Genomic DNA, 20,465 nt, shown 5'->3' on the forward strand with positions numbered 1-20,465 from the left:
CCATGTTAGCCACAACTTTGTGTGGCCGCTTTATGAGCTGTATTTCATAAAGTGGGCTGTCGGGGAGCAAAGCTGTATCCTGCTGTGAAACTAGACTGATGCATGTTTCTGAATCAGCACTAGATGGCAGTGCAATGCCACAAGCAGTAAATTATGAAACTACATAAACTATAAGAGCAGTTAAGCAGTGAAGCACATTGTTTGGGAAAACTTCATGAGTGTAGACCTTAGAGGTCTGAAAGACGGGGGAGACTACTGTCTAATGGTCTTTTCTAAAAAATCAGTGTTCACATTAAAAACAATATAAATCCTGGCAAATGACTGCTTTTGGGCTTGAAATGATAGGGATAGACACATCGATGAATTTCATTTTTGGTTAGCTTTTCATTCTCAAAGTTTCCTGATTACTCATTTTTCCAACTTAACTTTTTTCTTTTCTGCATTCTTCACCAAGAGTTGGGACTAACCAATAGGATTCAGACTAATGGATGTACATACTTTTGTGCATCTGTTTTGACCACAGATCTGCATCACAAAATCCAAAGAAGTGTGGGTGATAAAGGACAACGATGGATGCATCTACACTGTAGAATTAATGGATATTGATACCACTTTAACTGTCATGATTCAATGATATGGAATCAAAAAAGAAGTAAGTTCACAAAGACTTTCATCTTCTCTGTCAAAAAGTGCTGGTGCCTCACCAAACCATAAATCCCAGTATTCCTCAGCATTGAGTCATAGCAGCTAAAGTCCTGTCAAACTGCATTGATTTTACAGTGCAGATGCACTCAATATTTTCTTTCATATATCAGTGTGGGAACTGTGGATCACTGGAGGATAAAAAATCCCCATCATCTTTACAAAGAAGATTGGACTTGTCCAATAATTTCCATTACACTTTATTATTACTCATCAGGACTGAAATATCTCATTTTCTTGGCATTTCTTGCGCTGACAAGAATCATTGTGTTTCCATTGTGCTAGCTTTCAGTGCTGTTGACTGTGTAACCCAAATGTCACTGCCGGCCAACAAGGAGAACATTTGGAAGGTTTACAGAAGAACAGCCCAAGATGATGAAGACTTTTTAATCAGACCAAAGATGTCTCAAATGCCATGAAATTAGGGATGGTAGGGCAGAAGTGGCCATTTACACAGGCTGTGAGGCCGTTTATGTTCCTTGTCCATGTGTTTCAGGACACCCAAATCATGTGGCGTCACTTCTGGCTGCCATTTAGGCTGGTTTTTTTAATCAATTTTTATTTTTCAGGATGGGTGACGCCTGGCTCGACAATGTCCATGTGAGAAAGAGCTTGGAATCTTCATGGACAACAAGTTGAACATGGGCCAACTGTGAGGCAGTAGCTAAACATCCAATTGGATTTTGGGCTGCATTAAAAGGAGTATAGTGTCTAGATCAGGGGTCCCCAAACTTTTTAAACAGGGGGCCAGTTCACGATCCTTCGGACCGTTGGAGCGCCGGACTATAGTTGGCCACTGAGCAATAATAATAATAATAATAATAACAACAACAACAACAACAACAAAAGGGTTGGAAGAGACTCTTTGTGCCATTGAGTCCAATCCCCTTCTGCCTTTGTGCACCAAAAGCACAAGCAAAGCACCCCTGACAGATGGCCATCCAGCCTCAATGTTAATAATAATAATAATAATAATAATAATAATAATAATAATAATAATAATAATAAAGAGGGTTGGAAGAGACCCCTTGGGCCATTTAGTCCAATCCCCTTCTGCCTTTGTGCACCAAAGCACAAACAAAGCACCCCTGACAGATTAGCACCCAGCCTCAATGTTAATACTAATAATAATAACAACGATCTGCCAACTGCAAAAGGCCACCCTACTGGGATCTGCACGCATCATCCAAAAATACATCACACAGTCCTAGACACTTGGGAAGCGTTTGACTTGTGATTTTGTGATACCAAATCCAGCATATCTATCTTGTTTGCTGTGATATAATAAAATAATAATAATAATAATAATAATAATAATAATAATAATAATAATAATAATAAAGGTTGGAAGAGAAGAAGAGACCCCTTGGGTCATTTAGCCCAACCCCCTTCTGCCTTTGTGCCGTGGGGGTCGGATAAATGGCTTCGATGGGCCGCATCCGGCCCCCGGGCCTTAGTTTGGGGACCCCTGGTCTAGATCAAGGGAAGTGATGGTGTCTCTCTATTCTGCTTTGGGTAGACCTCACCTGGAATACTGTGTCCAATTCTGGGCACCACAGTTCAAAAGAGATGTAAAATGATCAAAGGTCTGGACAACAAGCCCTATAAGGAGCGTCTTAAAGAACTGGGTATGTTTAGCCTGCAGAAGAGAAGGTTGAGAGGAGATGTGATAGCCATGTACAAATATGTGAAAGGGTGTCATAAGGAAGAGGGAGCAGGCTTGTTTTATGCTACCCTTGAAACTAGGACAAGGATAATGGGTTCAAATAACAGGATAGGAGATGCCACCTGAACATTAGAAAGAACATCCTGACTATAGGAGCTGTTCAGCAGTGGAACTCTGTTCTGGAGTATGGTGGAAGCTCCTTCCTTGGGAACCTTTAAACAGGCTGGATATGTGATGTCGAAGGCTTTCATGGCTGGGATCACAGGGTTGTTGTATGTCTTTCGGGCTGTGTGCCCATGTTCCAGAAGTATTCTCTCCTGACATTTCGCCCACATCTATGGCAGGCATCCTCAGAGGTTGTGAGGCCACTATTAAAAAACAAGCATGTGGACAACTTCAACAGAAAGGAGGAAACCATCTGGCTACCAGTATTAAAAACTCAAAAATCAAAACAGTAGATGGGAAGCAACACTCTGAGGGCAGAGGAGCCCCAAGCACGGCTAATGACTCCGAACAAAGGATGCCCCCCAGGCAAGAGACAAACCTTTCCAATGCTAATTAGGGTGATTAACTGAAACATTAACTCTGGCACACCCTGGACTCTCCACAGATATATATTTTTTCCTTCCTTGCCTAGTTTATCCATGCCTCACAACTTCTGAGGATGCCTGCCATAGATGTGGGCGAAACGTCAGGAGAGAATACTTCTGGAACATGGCCACACAGCCCGAAAGACATACAACAACCCAGAGACTGGATAGCCATCTATCAGGGATATTTTGATTGTGCTTTTCCTGCATGGCAGCGGGTTGGATTAGATGGTCCATGTGGCCTCTTCCTATTCTATTCTATGATTCTATGAAACTTCATTTTCTAATTGCAGTGAATGTAGATGGCCGAGTGACGATTCTATGATTCATGGCTATCTTAGCAATGTCCGATATAAGGGCCACAAAAATGCCACCTCTACCTTGATCCTTTACATATCTCCAACAAGCAGAATAATGCAGCTCAATAAAATCTTCGTGGGAAGGAAAAGCAGCCTCTCCCACACACTAGAAAACATTACTCACCTCAGGCTAGTCACATAACATTTCAATATCGGTAAGTGATAGTAATTAGTTTGTCAACAGAGACTTGCATTTTCTTTTCTATGATCAACTGAAGTCACAGTAAGGGAATGACTACAGTCAACCCAGGTAGGGGAAAACTTTGCCATTGCCAACATAATTAAGAGCTCCTTATAGACTTGTATACTTACTTACCTTTTCTTTTAAAAGCATGATCTCATTTTTTCTTTAAAAGGGATAAAATATGCTTGGAATGGCATTCTATATCTCTGAGTAAATTTCTCATTAAAACTAAGTCCAGAGCTAAAACCAGCCTTGCCCCTAGAAGACAAATGTTCTAGGCATGGTTCTAAAACATGAAGTGGAGAGATTTTAAATATACCGTGGACCACCAAAAATACAAATATATGGCTCCAAGAGCAAATGAAGCCCTAAGTCTTTCTTGAAGCCAAAATGATTAAGGTGAAGCTATTTTTTATTGTGTCAGAAGCAACTTGAGAACATACTGCTATGGTATTTTGGACATAACATGCGATGACTCGTTGGGAAAGATGATTGTGCTCAGTAAAGTGGTAAGGCAGTAGTAGAAAAAAAGGAAGACCACACAACAGGTCAATTATTTGATCAAGGAAGCTATGGCTGCTCAAGGCCATGTCTACACTGACCACTTCTTGCCCTAAAGCAGTGGTTCTCAACCTGTGATTCCCCAGATCTTTTGGCCTACAACTCCCAAAAATCCCAGTCAGTTTACCAGCTGTTAGGATTTCTGGGAGTTGAAGGCCAAAACATCTGGGGACTCACAGGTTGAGAACCACTGCTCTAAAGACTAGAACACAGAGCAATGGATTCAAATTGCAGGGAAAGGGTTTCCACTTAAACATTAAGAAAAAACTTTCTGACAGTAAAAGCTGCTCAGCAGTGGAATATGCTACCTTGGAGGATAGTGAAGTTGCCTTTTCTGGAGTTTTAAAAGCAGAGACTGGATGGCCGTCTGCCAGGAATGCTTTGATTGTGGGGTTGAACTGGATGGCTCTTTTAGACTCTATGAGTCCATGACGTCAGAGCAGAGGCAGATCAGCCCTGTGGCAGCCAAATGCCTTAAAGGGATTTGGCAAGGTAAAGCTTTAACACTTCAGAAGACAGTCCTAGCAAAGCAGACTGTTTTTCTCAGCTATTGTGCTGACTACTATTAAATCTTGAGTCATCTAATGAAAAAGCACTGTGTAGATTCACCTTGAGCAAGTGACATCTTTGCTTTCTGAGTGGTCAATCTACTTAAACTTTGCTGCATGCACAAAATATTATGTATTAAATTACCTTCAGTAATTTGATTTCTGTGTTCGTGCTAATTGTAGATTTGCATTTTCTTTAGTCTTATCTGCTAAAGAGTGCTTGGTGCTGCATCAAACTACAGATCTGATTATTGCACAGCATTGAGCCATGGCAATGAATGTGTTGTCAATCTGCATTAATTTTATAGAGTAGATTCACTCCAAGTCCCAACACTGCTTAGTTTCTGGAATCCGATGAGATTGGAGACTTCTGATGGAGATATATTACTTTCAAACCATTGCCTCTAGTGATAGTTAATAGGCATTTAAACAAGAAAAAAACTGGTGGCAATGTGCATGTGAATGTACGCATGAGAGAGAGGCGGAGAAGCTTCTACCCATAAGTCAATGGAGTTGGAAATGACTGTGCCATGAACATAAAAACAGGTGCAAAGTTTGGGCTCAGCTGTAATCCATATAGCTATCTATCTAAAAGCAAGTAGAAAGAAGCAAAGAAAACATTTGTGGGAAGGTAAAGCAGCTCCCACACAGGCAAACATTAGTCATTTTGACTTTCCGTGGATTTGCATTATTTCCTTTGAAAACATCTTTCAAATCTCCCCCTTAAAAAGCATTTGTTCTAATTAGTGTAATTCTACTTTAATGGAGAACCCAGCAGCTCTGATCTGCCATCACTTGGACCAGGAAACAATTGACAAATATTTTAATCCTTCAAAAAGATGGATAATGCTGCTCTTGATAGAATTGCCAGCTTTCAAGCCTTTTACTCAGAGCTTCAACACTTTTTTAAAGAATGCAATTCCCAGAATTCTTCTGGCCACTATGGTTATATTGATTAGGGGTGTATGGAAACTGTAAGCCCCTCCAAAGGAACTTTCCAGAGCTCTGATTTTATCAGACTATTTGACATTGTTGATAGGTGAATGCAGTCCCCTGGATAAAAACACTGAAATGATCTTGGATTGTTTCCCAAGCCCCATCTACACTGCTATACAATGCAGTTAAACTGCATTACAAGTATATGGCAGTGTAGATGGGGCCTGGGTCTAAGGGTGAATCTGCACTGTCAAATTAATGCAATTTGACAAAACTTGAACTGCCATGGCTCAAGGCAGGAGCCCCCAGTGGTGCAGTGGATTAAATCCATGTGCTGGCACGACTGATGACTTCAAGGTTGGGTTGCTGACCTGAAGGTTGCCAGTTCGAATCCAACCCGGGGAGAGCATGGACGAGCTCCCTCTATCAGCTCCAGCTCCATGCAGGGACATGAGAGAAACCTCCCACAAGGATGGTACAAATATTAAAACATCTGGGCGTCCCCTGGGCAACGTCCTTGCAGATGACCAATTCTCTCACATCAGAAGCGACTTGCAGTTTCTCAAGTAGCTCCTGACACGAAAAAAATGACTCAAGGATATGAAATGATGGAAGTTGTAGTTTGACAATGTCTTGAGCCTTCCTTGCCACAGAGTGCTGGTGCCATACCAAACTATACGTTTGTCCAGACATCATGGATCTGTACCTGCCTCTTTTTCTCTCCCTCTGAGATCAGGGCAGTGGCAGTTGGGATGGAGGTAGGACCTTTCATCTGATTCTGGATCCAGGAATATTGGAGGTGTACCCACTTCATTTTCTTTTCTTCCTATGAAGTCAGGGCAGTTGTAGTTGGCATGAAGAGTAGGGCCTTTGGTACTCCTTCTGGGCCCAGATATGAGAGAACGGTGCTTGCTTCTTCTTCTATCCCAGAGAAGTCTCAGTTGGGATGGTGGGTGGCCTTTCATCTGTTTCTGGCCCTGAGCATAGAATCATAGTGTTGGAAGAGACTATAAGGGATATACAATACAATACATGGATGGAGTTATGTTTGTATTTTCTTCTCTCTCTCTCTCTCTGAGTCTAGGGCAGAGGTTATTGGGATGGATGGAGGGGCTTTCATCTTCTTCTGGCCCTGGGCATAGAATCACGGATTTGGAAGAAACCTTAAGGGCCATCCAATCCAATCCAAGAGGAGACTACATTAGATGGACTGCAGTGCCCTTTCCAACTCTATGTTTCTATTATAATATGCCCATTGTCCAGTGGCCAACAATACACAACTGCCTGAGCAAGGGAATCACGAAGACGTACGGCATTAACAGGATTCTAGGCTTTATTTATTTTATTTATTTATTTACAACATTTTTACCCCACCTTTCTCACCCGAGGGGACTCAAGGCGGCTTACAACACCCGGCAAAATTCATTGTCAAACAAGTCAATAAAAATTAACACATTTAAAACCATTAACATAATCAATAATAATACATTATACAAACATTAAAAAACATATAAATTACTTAATTCCATTCTTCCAAGAACCTTACACATAGACTTTGGTTCAGACCATCTCAATATAATACTTACTCATTAAATGCTTGCGCACAAAGCCATGTCTTTACGTTCTTAGAATCATAGAATCATAGAATAGTAGAGTTGGAAGAGACCTCATGGGCCATCCAGTCCAACCCCCTGCCAAGAAGCAGGAAATCGCATTCAAAGCACCCCTGACAGATGGCCATCCAGCCTCTGTTTAAAAGCCTCCAAAGAAGGAGCCTCCACCACAGTCTGGGGGACAGAGTTCCACTGCTCAATAGCTCTCACAGTGAGGAAGTTCTTCCTGATGTTCAGGTGGAATCTCCTTTCCTGTAGTTTGAAGCCATTGTTCCGTGTCCTAGTCTGCAGGGCAGCAGAAAACAAGCTTGCTCCCTCCTCCCTATGACTTCCCCTCACATATTTGTACATGGCTATCATGTCTCCTCTCAGCCTTCTCTTCTGCAGGCTAAACATGCCCAGTTCTTTAAGCCTCTCCTCATAGGGCTTGTTCTCCAGACCTTTGATCATTTTAGTTGCCCTCCTCTGGACGCTTTCCAGCTTGTCGACATCTCTGCTTTCCAGCTTGTCAACATCTTCCTGAAGCCCAGAAGGGTTGGGGCCTGCCAGATGTTACTGGGGAGAGCGTTCCACAGCCAAGGAACCACCACTGAGAAGGCCCTGTCCCTCGTTCCCACCAGCCGCGTCTGTGAGGCAGGTGGGACTGGGAGCAGGGCCTCTCCCGACAATCTTAGCATTCTTAATGGTTCATAGGAGGAGATACGTGCGGACAGGTAAGTTGGACCAGAACCATTTAGGGCTTTGTAGGTCAAAATCAGCACTTTGAATTGGGCTCAGTAGCGTATCAGCAGCCAGTGGAGCTGGCATAACAGTGGAGTAGTATGCTCCCTGTATGCCGCCCCAGTTAACAATCTGGCTGCCACCCGTTGTACTAACTGAAGCTTCCAGGCCATCTTCAAAGGCAGCCCCACTTAGAGCGCATTGCAATAATCCAAATGGGATGTAACCAGAGCGTGAGACCACCGTGGCCAAGTCATGTCGCACCCGTCAATTGGGGTTCCAAACTTGCAACCCCCTTTCTTCTGAAGTTTTCCCCTCCAGTTAAGGAGAATAACCAAAACAAACTGTCTCTTTAACAAAGAAAAAAATTATATAAAGGTATTTACAAATACAGCAGAGTCCTTGGATAGCTGCTTCCACACGATGACTAGTAAACAATAAAGTCCTTATCTTCAGATAAGATGCCACAGTCTTGTTCTTCAGACATTATAGCAACAATACATCTCCGGCAACTCCAACTTGGACAAATCATCTCCAGCAACTCCAGCTCAGCATTCAATGTTCAAACAGCCTCCAACCAACCAACCTCAGGTTCCAACCTCCAACCTAAAGTAACATGATGTACTAAGTCTCTATTAGTAGTACTCCATCTATAATAGGTGGCTTGATTGCACAAGCACAGCTGGCGCACAAGTCTTAATTGTGCGAATGCTCCCCTGGCCACCGCCGAGACCTGGGATTACAGGCTCAGCGATGAGTCCAGGAGAACACCCAGACTGTGAACATCACAAACCGGAAAGTGTGTTTGAGGCAGTGCTGAGTCAGAGGCTAGAAAGATGAAGGAGGAGAGGACGGCGGCACAAAAAGCACCCACAATCTGATGTTTAATGCAGTTGGATGTGATGTTTCCTCTTATAGATTCCCTTCCATAGTTAGCAAATATTGTGATGGGGTCACTGTGAGTCAGAGTGAACTTGAAGGCTTGTAACAACAGACTGGAAGTGTATTATGTCAGTCCTAATTTTGCTTTTGGGCCAATAACTGTCCATGTGGGAGAAATAGGGGGGAGGCTGCAATCCAACCCAACCATGCACTTGGATCCCTTTGGAGGACCCTTTTTAGCTTGAGTCTTTTCAAAAATGCCAAGGTCTGGCTGTCTTGAAACATATGCTTTCTGCACCTGGGCTTTAACATCGTTATTAGTTCCCTCTGACAAGATTTCTGACCATATTTTATACTCTTCTAGCCAAATCTGATTTTCTCTACCTACACATGTATAAGTCATCTTTATGAACTAGCCAGGGGCAGATTTTAGGATCAATATTATGGATTTTGATATGACCATGAATAAGTCAAAGGTCAATCCACAGAGAGGAGAAAGCACCAGTGCCTCTTCAGGGAACCAGCTGCCCGACTTCCTTGTTATTTCCCTGACCAGGTACCCAAAAAAGTCGGAATCTTACCATGGTGGAGAACCTTCAGGGAGTAATTGCTTCTTTTAAGTTTTCCCAGAATTGATGAAGCTCTTGCCTTTTGCTACTCCACTAAGAGAAGAGAGTGGTTTCTTTTTTGAGAACTGTTAAGGTATAGTAATCCCATTACCTATATATAGGTAAACCCATAATTTTGGGGTTGACTTTTTGACTAATATTCTGGATGGATACTTGAGTTTACAGGGTTTGTTCTGTCACGCGCTGGGCCTGTGACTGACTGTCTGTTATGTAGGACATATGCTTTACGCCCAGCGGGAAGCCAGGGGCCTAAAAGAAGGGTCGTTGAGGAGTTTTCCTGAAAAGATGGCCTTGAAGTCTTTAAAGAAATAACAAAGTCTTTATTGACGAACAAATAATAAATCTTCAAGGAGTCTTGTCCCACAGGACAGGCGATAGGCTTTGAATAACTGTGAAAACCCTCTTATAACCCCTCCCAGGCTATCTGTTATCTGGGCCTAGCTAGTCTGGGACCCACTGCCAACTCCAAGTGCGTCTGGTTGTTGAGTGGACCTACCAGCTGAGGCTTTCAGATGTTTCTGTGCTGTTGTTCTGTATCCTGGGACGGTCAATATCCCTAGTATACTTTAACCTTGGTGCTCTTTATCCCTGGTGGTCTTTATCCCTGGTATTCTTTATCCCTGGTATTCTTTATCCCTGGAGGTCTTTATCCCCAGTGGTCTTTATCCCTGGTATTCTTTATCCCTGGAGGTCTTTATCCCCAGTGGTCTTTATCCCTGGTATTCTTGAAATAGGAAGCCTTTTACGGGACGAGCTGGTTTATGTCCTACAGCTGAGCTTCCTAAAAGAGACTAACTTAAAAATGGCTCCTTCCCTCCCAGAGCCCTGAACAGGGGGCGGAACCAAACTTAATGGTGATTGACAGGTGGCCTGTCCTATGGCTGCAAACATTTGCAGCAAGAAAGTAAAATAGAAGGTTCTGGTACAGCTGTACCAGCACAGGGTTCATTAGTCACCACACTATTAGGAGAAAAGGATGCTAAGGAAGCAAAAGAGTGTGTTATCTGGTAACTTCTGAAATCTTAGAACCTGCCCCAGAGTTTAAAATTAGTTGTGAACGTTTAAGACATTGACATTCTGTACATTTATGCTTGGGGTTAGAAACAGACATTCCAGAATTCTGAAAAGCAGTGTAAAATAACATTTCTATATTGCCTCATGTTCACTTATTGGTGCATTGGCCTTGGCTGTCTAGGAAAGGAAGGAACATTTTGCCATATTGTCTTTTCTTTTCCTACTTCTTCTACTGAATGTTTTCTGTGGAAACAAGTCAATTTTAAAACTATTTGTTTGGTGTTTCTAGATACTAGTATGGAATAGATGTGAGACATTTGGCTACAATTCAGCTTCATTGAACAGGCTTACCTGGAATTCCAAAATACTCTAAACCAGTGGTTCTCAACCTGTGGGTTCCCATATGTTTTGGCCTTCAACTCCCAGAAATCCTAACAGCTGGTAAACTGGCTGGTATTTCTGGGACCCACAGGTTGAGGACCACTGCTCTAAACCCTGAAATTGTCCTCATCAGTATCTGAGATAGTAACACCTTTGCTTTCTGGTGGTTTAATGTATACAAACTTTAACCACCTAAAATTATTTAAAATATTGCTCATAAAATTATTTTCAGATTATGTATGGAAGATGTATATGGAACATAAATGAATTCCATGTCTACCCTTTAGTCCCATCTCCAAGACATCTCACTATGGATAGCCATATATTCCAAAATCCATGGGAGGGGTTGGAAATGGAACACTTCTGGTCCCAAGTATTTTGCATAAGGGATGCCCGGCCTGTACTATGAGTTGGCCTCCTGTAATCAAACGAGTGAATTACTCACAGCTGACTTAAGTCTCATTGATTTCCATAGAACTACTTTCATGGGGTCACTAAGGATGTAGAATTAATGCAGTTTGACACCACTTTAACTGACATTTGTCAAAGCTATTGAATCCTAGAATCTGTAGTGTGATGAGTACTCTTTGGCAGACAAGGTGAAAGAGCTTATTATTGGAAAATAACAGCAACCAGTCTGTGGGCACATATCCTTTTGGCAAATCTCCATGGATATGTGGAGACCACCTTTTGAAACCATTAGTCAAGAAAAGCATGACCTTGTTAGAAGTCAACTCATTGAATAAGCGATATTCACAAGCATTCATGTACTGGCACACAGGTAACTCAGCTGTTAAACTGAAGAACCATGTATTTAAACTGCCAAGGGTAAGGACATGCCACAACAATATTTGGTTAGCAGAGGATGGTTGTTTCTTTGCAGTTGTAATTGCCCAAAAGATATACACTCAATTTAAAACCTTTTAGTTTAAAATAGGGCCAGGCTGTGGTGCAGCTGGTTAGTAGTCAGTTGCAGTAAATCACTGCTGACTGAGAGGTCTTGAGTTCGAAGCCCGTGTCAGATTGAGTGACCGTTAATAGCTCCAGCTCATTGTTTGCCTAAGCAACCTGAAAGACAGTTGCATCTGTCAAGTAGGAAATTTAGAGACTGCTTATGTGGGGAGGCTAATTTAACTAATTTATGTGACCATAAAATATCTAGCAGCATGTGTGCCAGAAGATGAGGAAGTACTCCATCAAGGACTGAGCGTCACAGCTATTGATGAAGCAGCAGCTCCCCCTATGGTCAGAATTGAGCATACCCTCATAAAGCCAGAAGCTGGAATGTTAAATAGCCTCTGTGTTAAATACACAGGGTATCATTCTTAATCATTAGTCCATAGTCTTTAAGTATACTTGTACTCACTGAAGTCCAGCATACATGCATCCATTGAAGTCTCTAAACAGAAAATATGCATCCACCTCCACTGAGGTCTGGACACATACTGAATACAAAATGGAGTCCTGAGTCTGAACATGCTTAGTACAATCACAAGCTATAACCCCTCCCACACCAAAGAGGTCAGTCAAACTGGCAAATCAACATACACATAGAATACAGGTTAACAAATATATATATCAATAAAGAAATAGTGAGAGGCTTGAGAGGTTGCTATTTTCAACACTTGTAAAACATCCATATTTCCATAGCATTGCTTCATGGTCATTAAAGGGCTGTCAAAATGCATTCATTCTACAGTATAGATGTAACAAAAGTAGTATGGATCCAACTTATTCTTAAAAAAGCAAGGGAACTCAGAGCTTGAATTCATTGTCAGCTACACTGAACTATGTTAATTTAGGTGAATCGAAGAATGTTTTCTTCCCCTCTGAATGAACTGAATGATTGAAGAGTGCAAGGCATTACTGAATTCCAAGTATTTATTAACAGTCCCCTTACTAGGAAAGAAATTTGTGATTTCTGTTAGATTTTTTAAAAAGAACAAATCAACACATTGGCTGCATTAAATTCCAGGGGAAAAGAGCCCAGTGGGAGAAATTAATTTATTCACAGTGCTCTCCATAAAATCTTAATCCAAGTCACAGTGGGGAAACCGATCAGGTTCTCTATAAGCATCTCTATTGTGTTCACTGCTGTGCTTTCATGAACAAAATTACAAAGCTACATTACTTTTCTTTAAAATAGATGGTTCTTGTCTCTTCCAGCCCAAAAGAATATAGTATGACCTCCATAATGGCAGAGCATATGTTCCCGAATTTACTATGGAATCAGGAAACAATGGAAAATAGTGAACCCTATTGAAACTTACAACGTTGGACAGAAGTTACCAAGAGTCACATGAGAGGGCCTAGAAAATTACAAAAGGAATGTATTTTCTTGGAGGTGGGCAAGTGAAATCGTAGGTTCCACAGTTTGGAAATGACAATATTTGGCCTATTACATTTTTGGAAAGAGAAGAAATGTAGATAAGAAAAGAATAACTGGAAGAATACCCCCCCTTAAATGTTGTGCAATTTATTCTCCGATGTCTAATCTGTGAATCTGCAAAGATTTTGCAAAACACACACACAAAAGGGAAATTTAAGTAAGAAAGAATAAAGAAATAAGGATTGGCTTTTTTGATTTACATTTTAACATGGGACTTGTTCTTGGTGGTGTAATGGAAGTGCTCATAAAACAAAGTTGTTGATCTAAGAAATTCTTAAAAAATATTATTATAGATGATATATCAGATAATTATCTTAATGGAGCTAATGACTGATAATAAAAATGAAGGATAGAATGCAATTTTCTTTGCAAATGGTTTGGAGACACAGGTGAGATAATAATAGATTGATGTTTAATGAGGAATAGAGGGAGGTAAATTGATTAATCTAGTAGAAGGATACAGTGGGCTCTCCTTATCCAAGGATTCTGCACCCATGGATTCCCAAAAGCAAACCTTGATCTTGTCATTTTTTGGAATGGGCACCATTTTCCTAAATCATTTGTATACAATCAGACTTGAGAATTTTCAGATATAGCACTTGCAAATTTTGGGAAAATTGAGAACGCAAAGTTTTGAGGGTTTTTTGTGTCAGGAGTGACTTGAGAAACCGCAAGTTGCCTCCGGTGTGAGAGAATTGGCCATCTTTTCTTTAAAATAGATGGTTCTTGTCTCTTCCAGAAATGATTCTTAAAAAACCTTACATGCCTGAACAAAAGCCAATTTCCTATTAGATGTGGCTTTGCCTATTTGCAAACCCTTTTGATGCCTGGTTACAAGATTTCCTTCCCTTCTTGATGCAAAGGAATGTGGATTTGCAAGCTACTTCAAAAGAAGCAATATAACTTTCTGCAAGGATGTTGCCCAGGGGACACCAGGATGTTTTACCATCCTGTGGGAGGCTTCCCTCCTGTCCCCGCATGGGAAGCTGGAGCTGACAGTCGGGAGCTCACCCCACTCTCTGGATTCGAACCATCAACCTTTCATTCAGCAGTCCTGCTGGCACAAGCATTTAACCGGGGGCTCCTAGAACACAGTGACTGTTCTCTATCATTTTCTTTGCATCCCAATGCTTTGGGATACACCTCCCACACACACAAAGGTGAAATAATTACTGGATTGTCAGAATTGGGATAAATATCAATGTGTCTTATCTCTCACACACTCTTTGGACCTTATCACACAAACCTCAAAATGCATTTTTGTACAGGCAACCTATTGTTTAAGAATGCTAGATGAGGACTGGATAGCTTCACCACATGTTCTTTCCTTTCATACATGTTCTGAAAGACACAAAATCATCACAGAAGATGAGATGCAGATGGCATGCAGATAGGTGTACCATCATATGGAAAAACACACTTCTGCAGTGCACAGAGAAATTAAAAATAAATGAAGTCGATTGTTTCCCATTTTACAAATAACACTTGCAGCAGATTCTTTGCCTACAAATGCCAGAGGAAACGGGTTTTGCATTATGTGAAAGGACTTGTAGGCACCAGTAGGCAAAGTGTATCAGATAAGTACTGAGAAGCTGGCAGAAACTCCATTACATGTTACTGAAAAGTAGAGAATGATAATCTTGGATACGCTAGGCAAAAAGGAACTCCACTGTAGCTCACTATTGCAAAACATAAGTCATTACCAAAGTAACCTGTTGAAAGCCATGTGTTTAAAAGCAAAACATTAAAAACTCACGCTGGCAATAGCACATGAGCAGTGGTCCAAAAAATAACATTTCCAGGATCTGCCAGAAATTGAATGCTGTAAACCTATTTATGAGACCATGAAACACCTCTTAGCTGAAAATGAGTCAGGGCAGGAATTCAATAGATTTGATTTGGAGCATGTTTTTTTCACCATGGTGATGGCACTTAATCACTATAAAAACGTTAATGAGGTATCACTTATGTTGGCAATAATAGGGTTATAACAAAGGCCTCCTGGGCCTTCCATTGAAGCATGTGGTTGAAAATATTGGAGGAATCGCAGAGCAAATGGAGCAGAAAATCAAACAGGCTGGCAGATTTGCTGTGGCAATCTGCTGCCACAGGATTGAGATACAGAAACGAAACACAATCTGGCTTGTTTCCAAGTTATTGAAAGACTATATCTCCTTTTATGAGCCCACTAGATCTCTGAGATCATCTAGGAGGGCCTTCTCTCTGTCCCACCACATTTTAATATTGGTTTTGTGGGAATGAAGAAGAGGGCCTTCTTGGTGGCTACTCCCAAAATTTGGAACTTTTTCCCAAGAAAGTCCAGAATGGCCCCACCCTTGCTCTCCTTCCAGCAGCAGGATAAAACATTTGTGTGCCATCGTGCTTTTACAGACTAACTACACTGGGGCTATGTGTTTCTGTTTCTAATATGTATATATAATTTTAATATATTTTAATATATTAATCTTTGCATTGTTTAATTGTTTTCAAATCTTATATTTATAATTTCAGTAATGATTTTGCATTTAAAAAAATTATGTTGTTTCCAACATGGAATGATGCATGATACATTCAAGAACATTTCAACATTTTCTGTACTTTTTTTTCATTTTAATCATTTAAATCAGTGGTTCTCAACCTGTGGGTCCTCAGATGTTTTGGCCTTCAACTCCCAGAAATCCTAACAACTGGTAAACTACTTGGGGTTTCTGTGAGTTGTAGACCAAAACACCTAGGGACACACAAGTTGAGAACTACTGATTTAGATCCTTCCTGTCACCCAATAAGGCATGTTCCATTATTGGGAGACAGGCAGGATCTATAGAACTAAAATCCCTTCTGATCTTGGAAGATAATCATAGTTCTGGTTAGTATTTGGATGTACCAAGAAATACTGTAGAGTATATTTCAGAGAAAGGTGCTGGCAAAACCACCTATGAGTATTCCTTGCCTAAGAAAACCCTAGAAAATTCTTAAAGGCACACACGCACATGCAGGAGTGTGCGATTCATTAAGAGCCACATGTGCCACAAGTTCAGCTCTACTCACTGGATGCGATGCTTCATCGGATGCTTGAACTGGCTAATAAGGACTCCTGATGATTTATAGGCTAGCCTAAGGTGAGATAATGAGTTTGCTCGACATCTATGAAATGTTCAGGCTGCTTCTTGAGAGTTGCCAATAATGAATCACCACCAGATTATTTGGGTCAGCCAACTGCTTGAGGAGTGCTTTGGAAAGCAGTGAATTCAACATCTTGACAAATATTGAATGTTTTAACAAGAATTCTAAATAATGCCATGAAATGTAATCAAAACACAACAAAACAAAACCTTTCAAGGTATAGATCTCAGCAGCAGAATGAAAGAAGCAATTTCTACCAGTTGTTTAATCATATTTAATCCCTGGCTTCAGTTCATGCTAAAATGGTTTCAAAGAGTTGGGAAACACTCCCAAAGAGTGTGTGGGACCTGCATGAGGAAGAATCATTGGCCAAAATTGTTGATCCTTTCTCAGAGCTTGGAAAAGTTTCCTGGGATTCTGCATCAAAAATGTAGACATGGTGTCATGACTATGATCCACCTCCCAATCCGACTCCCAAAACCACCTTAAAGGGTTGAAGAACAGAGTGCAAGCAGTGACGCTATGAGAAGGAGACTCCACCACACAATCCAGAACAGTGGTTCTCAACCTGTGGGTCCCCAGATGTTTTGGCCTTCAACTCCCAGAAATCCTAACAGCTGATAAACTGGCTGGGATTTCTGGGAGTTGTAGGCCAAAACACCTGGGGACCCACAGGTTGAGAACCACCGATCTAGAAGCCTTCTTAATGTTTAAATGGAATCACTTTTCCTGTAGTTTGAATCCATTGTTCTGTGTCCTTGGACACATCTACTCAGACACTTAAACCGCAAGGGGGAATGAATCAGCTCGGTAGTAGATACATGACACACAGCTGATTTGGGTCAATGAGGACCATGGTTGTTTAATGCTGCATTGAACTGTGTTAACAAAAGTTGTTGGTTGCTCCCTCAGAAGCCAGAGCAAACCATGACTCCATCCCATGTAAACAGTTGGATCCAGTTCTGAAAAGGAACTGGCCATAGCTGTTTACATGGCCAGCCTGTGTTCCCAGGCTTGGGTGGGCTGGCAACATGGGATGGTACTTGCAACAGTCCCCACTGGATGCAATGGCCATCACTTCTCACCTGGGGCATTAGAGTGACACGGGGGGGGGGGGGGAGGAAGAATTGCCCCCTCCTTTCCCTTCTCCAATCACTCTCCTGCCCCAGCCAATATTACTTCAGTGATGAGCAATGACCACTAGCCTTGGAGGAGGTGAGGTTCACAGATTCTTTGTGCATGGTCAGTCAGGGCTTTGATTGTGCTTCTTTTTTGACTTGGGTGATGGTTGGAGTTTTTATGAAGGTATCTATCCGTGTGTGTAGGTTTTCTGTAAAAACCCCAACCATCACCCAAGTCAAAAAAGAAGCACAATCAAAGCCCTGACAGACCGTGCACAAAGAATCTGCAAACCTCACCTTCTCCAAGGTGAACTAAACCACGTAATCTGGGCTCTAAAGGCCAATGGATACTCCACCATGGACATCAGAAGAGCTGTAATGCCAAAAACAAACCACGAGAGTAAAGACAAAGAGCACCCAGAGGAAAGGTGTTCTTACCATACATCAAGGGAACCACAGTCCACATAGGCAAACTAATGAAGAAACACAACCTACAAACTATCTGAAGACCCATTAAGAAAATCCAACAAATGCTATGTTCAACGAAGGACAAGAGGGATCCTCTCACCTCTGCAGGAGTTTACCGTATACCATGCAGCTGTGGACAAGTCTACATAGGGACCACCAAACACAGCATTGCCCAAACACGAGTCAAAGAACATGAAAGGCACTGCAGACTAACTCAACTCAAAAGAAATCAGCCATAGCAGAGCACTTGATGAACCAACCTGGACACAGCATATTATTTGAGAACACAGAAATGCTCAACCACTCCACCAACTATCATGTCAGACTACACAGAGAAGCCACTGAAATCCACAAGCATGTGGATTCTGAGCTGGAATCAGCAGAAGAAAGAAGACATAGCAAGGAACAGACAATAGGCCACCTGAACCAACAAAACAAAGGAGGAAACCATGAAAATGAACAAAATCTGACTACCGGTATTAAAAAACTCCAAAACCAGAATAATAAATAAGGAGCAGCACTCTGAAAACAGAAGAATTCCAGACATGAATCAATCAGGGACAGCTAACGACTCTGAACAAAGGATTCCCGCAGACCAAGATGTGAGGCTGGAAAGGCCATTTAATGCTAACAAAGGTGATTAATTACAACATTCACACTGGCCTCCAACAGACAAGAGTTCTTTCCCCCCACCTAGGAACTTCCACAGATATATATAAACCTTCCTTGCTTAGTTTCTCCATACCTCACAACCTCTGAGGATGCCTGCTATAGCTTTTTTACTTTTAGTGGCATAAGAACTGTTGTTCTATGTATAGGAGGACAAATTGTGGCAGGCCTGTACATTGGAGTACAGAGTGTTAATCAGATTTCTAATTAGGTAAAGATTTTTAGCTGTGTGAAGCCATAGGTAATATCCACCAGAGCGTCTAATTCACAACATCAGAATACCTGGTGTCATTTCTTGTGGTGCTTAATATTGATTTGCCAGTCCTGGTCTGTGAAGCAATTAATTGGATTCACTAGTAGATCTTCAGGAGAAAAATGTTGCCTACAGTGAGGTTACAGCATATATCACACTGGTTCTGTACAAATTCATCCATTATATTGTGTCTTTTATAAGCAGGTTTCATTCTACTTAAGACGCGGATCCAGGTTTTGACGTGGTCAAAGTATGACAGTCTCAATTTAGTAATCTTGGCTTCTAGGTAGAATTAGGTTTGATTTTCTCTAGAACCCATTGATTTGTCTTTTTAACACCTGTGGTATTCATAGAACTCTTGTCCAAGATTACATTTCAAAAGAGTTGATTTTCTTCTTACCAGTTTTCTTCACTGTCCAGCTTAATACTATGGGTAAGGTAAGAATCAATTAAGTAAACAATCACATCAATGCAAAACAATTGAACAGACCATTAAAACATGATCATAGTGATAAGCATACACACACCTCAATTGAAAGTCTTTCTGTAATGGTCAGTTCATGGTCAAAGGCTTGGTAGAAAAAGGTCTATGGCTGTTGGAAGAAAAAAACAGAGAAGCAGTCAACCTAGTGTCTCTGTAGGAAGAAATTCCATACCCTAGGACAGTCACTAAGTTGACTCTCAGTCTACACGAATTGAACCTTTGATGGTTGTGAGACTGAGAAAAGGGACTATGGCAGGAAAAAAAATGAAATACACAAATATAGAATGGTTGACATATGTCTTGACAACTGTAAATGTGAAAAAGTTCTAGGAATCATAGTAGACTACAAACCAAACATTAGTGAACAGTGTGATGTAGCAGCTAAGAAAGTGAATTCAGTTCTAGGCTACATCAATAGGAGTATAGTGTCTAGATAGAAGGAATTTCTAATTCTAGGCACCACAATTGAAGAAGGGTATTGGCATTCTGGGACATGTCCACAAAATGGCAACTAAAATAGTATTAGGTATGGAAGCCAAACCCTATGAGGAGAAGCTTAGGGAGCTGGGTATGTTTAGCTTTAAGAAATGACATGATCGCTATTCTTAAATATTTGAGAGGAAATCATATTGAAGATGGAGGAAGCAGTCAACCTAATGTCTCTGTAGGAAGAAATTCCATACCCTAGGACAGTCACTGAGTTTACTTTGTCCTAGATCTACACCAATTGAACCTATGATGGTTGTGAGACTGAGAAAAGGGACTATGGCAGGGAAAAAAATGAAATACACAAATATAGAATGGCTGACATATATCTTGACAACAGTAAATGTGAAAAAGATCTAGGAGTCTTCTCTCTCTCTTCTCTCCCTAGTAAAATGTGGGCTAGACAAAACTACAGTTAGGTGGATCTGTAATTGGCTAAGCGAACGAACCCAAAGGGTGCTCACCAATGCGTCGCCTTCATCATGGAAAGAAGTGACAAGTGGAGTGCCACAGGGCTCCGTCCTGGGCCCAGTTCTGTTCAACATCTTTATTAACGACTTAGTCGAAGGGTTAGAAGGCACGATCATCAAGTTTGCAGACGACACAAAACTGGGAGGGATAGCTAACACTCCAGAAGACAGGAGCAGAATTTAAAACAATCTTGACAGACTAGAGAGATGGGCCGAA

This window comes from Anolis carolinensis, chromosome 3 (assembly GCF_035594765.1).
Source record: "Anolis carolinensis isolate JA03-04 chromosome 3, rAnoCar3.1.pri, whole genome shotgun sequence".
Taxonomy (NCBI): Eukaryota; Metazoa; Chordata; class Lepidosauria; order Squamata; family Dactyloidae; genus Anolis; species Anolis carolinensis.